This window comes from Salvia miltiorrhiza, chromosome 2 (assembly GCF_028751815.1).
Source record: "Salvia miltiorrhiza cultivar Shanhuang (shh) chromosome 2, IMPLAD_Smil_shh, whole genome shotgun sequence".
NCBI classification, from domain to species: domain Eukaryota; kingdom Viridiplantae; phylum Streptophyta; class Magnoliopsida; order Lamiales; family Lamiaceae; genus Salvia; species Salvia miltiorrhiza.
Genome location: NC_080388.1, coordinates 70249009 through 70251496, shown reverse-complemented (window position 1 = coordinate 70251496; position 2488 = coordinate 70249009).

The window sequence follows — 2488 nt, the reverse complement described above, 5'->3', positions numbered from 1 at the left end:
ATAAACTAGGCTTTGATTTTCATGTATTTCGTTAATTTGATGATCGTGGTAAACTGGTAATAATATATGAGTAAGGAAAAAATGATGACATGGACCACGCCAGCACTGTTACTCTAAGCCCACAGCCTTGCAGTATAATCCTACCCCACACATGATAAAATGAAATTTATTTAAAAAAAGAAATTAAGGTTATTTGATTATAAATTCATGCATTATATTTAAAATTGATGCGACGTGGCAAAATTAGGGTTAATTGGTGCTAAAATACGCATACTTTGAGACTTTTTATAATTTTCCATAAATTTTAATTTTCCACAACTCAAAGTTAAAGTGGTAAAATTAAAACTAATGTGACAAGCTTATTGATCAAAATGGAGTATTTTTTATTATTATTTTGCCAAAAAAATTGTAAAAAAAAAGAGAAAGAAATTTGATCTACCGCATTATCGTCAATGCCTTCAGGTTGCCTTGCGGATTCCGATGTGTCCTATTACATTTTTTTTATTTTTAAATTAAAAACAAAATCAAAAGGAATTTGTTAATTGCCCTTTTTTCAAATGGTTAATTGTCTATAAATACTGAACTTTTATCCAGTTTTGATTTTGCACGCAAACTTTGAACTGTGGCGTCATAATTACTAAACTTTTGATTTTATCTGATTTTGCTACTAATTCAAATTCCGGTCAAATACCAAGCTAATTACTAAATTGTGCCGTATATAATATGGCGTGCCAATTTTGACGTGGCGTATTTATTCTTGAATGACAATTAGTTGGCAAAATAATATTTTTTATTTAATTTCTTATCAATAAAAAAAGAACACAATGAAAATAACTCAAATTGTCAATAATTTAATATATCAAATCAAATAATAGTATTTTTTAGTTGAATTAATTAATTGAATAAATTCAATAATAGTAAGGGATTCTTCGAATTTAGATGTGTCAGCCAAAGAACATTTTAATTATCAATAACTTAATATATAAAAAATTTATTTAGCTAAGTAATAAAGTTTATTAAATTTCATTATCTGTAGATTAATTTTTTTATAAACTATATATATTTATACTATTTGAATTACTTCTATTTTATATATTGGAGAAATCAATTGTGTAATAGTGAACTAGAAAAAAAATGATTTAAACTTGAGAATTAAAAAAATACTATTATTTGATTTGATATATTAAATTATTGACAATTTGGGTTATTTGCTTTGTGTTCTTTTTTTTATTATTATTAATAAGAAATTAACAATAGATACGTCACGTCAAATATTGGCACGTCATATTAGCCTGATATTTGACCGGGATTTGAATTAGTAGCAAAATCAGATAAAATCTAAAGTTTAGTAATTATCACGCTACAGTTCAAAATTTATGTGTAAAATTAGAATTGGACGAAAGTTCAGTATTTTATGTGCAATTAACCCTTTTTCAAAATTACTTTTTTTAACGAAATTGCATCCCTTACTTTTCTCAAAATTATTCTTATAATTTCACCATTCCTTTACCCTTCTTTCACCGCCCCACCAGATGTTTTGCTGTGAAAATAAAACAGAGCTTGAAGGTGATGGGAAATGAAATTTTAGGAAATAATTTTTTTTTTTTTGTTGCAAATTTAACTCTAAATAAATGAAATTACAAAAAAAATGGTCAGAATGGCAAGGAAAGAAGAAAAGTATGTAGTGGAGATAAAAATGAAACAAAATGTTGTGGATTGCTCCCATAGTATAGTAGAATGTGTTGTGTTTTAGCCATAACAGAGAATCCGCTCCGTTGGATTTTGATGTTTGAAGGTAAGATTTGGTTATACTCCATTTTACTAGTCTATCTATTATATAATAGGATTAAGCTTTAGCCTATGTGGCATATCTAAAATCTCACAATTTCAAAATTTTTCATATATAATCTTCATCATTTATTAATTAATTAACTATTACATTCTATATAAAGATTCATTAATCATAATAAATATAACTAATAATAAATGTATATATATAATAATATTAACATTACATATAATCTAAATTAATAAATTTTATTATTTATTTTTTCTAGATAAAAATTAGATTTATATGTCTGATAAGAAAAAAATTATAATCTATATACGATAAATTATTTTAATTGAATGTTAGTGATTAGATGTATATTTGTTATTAATTTTATATTTCTCAATAGCGTACATATTATATGTATATGTTGCAATATATTATATTGTGTGTGTGTATATATATATATATATATAATATTTATATTCTTAATAATTTTCAATAAAATTAATTTTAAATTAAGTTTGAATTGAGACATGCACATATATGTAAATTATAAACGGGTACGGTCATTGATTTACATGTTTGCATAATAAGGCAAAAATTCTATAAACTGATTAATTTAAAACAAAATCTTATTTTATGTCTATCAAAATAATTAAAATTTTATTTTTATTTTTTATAAAATAAATCCATACATTTTATTTATATAGGGAAGAA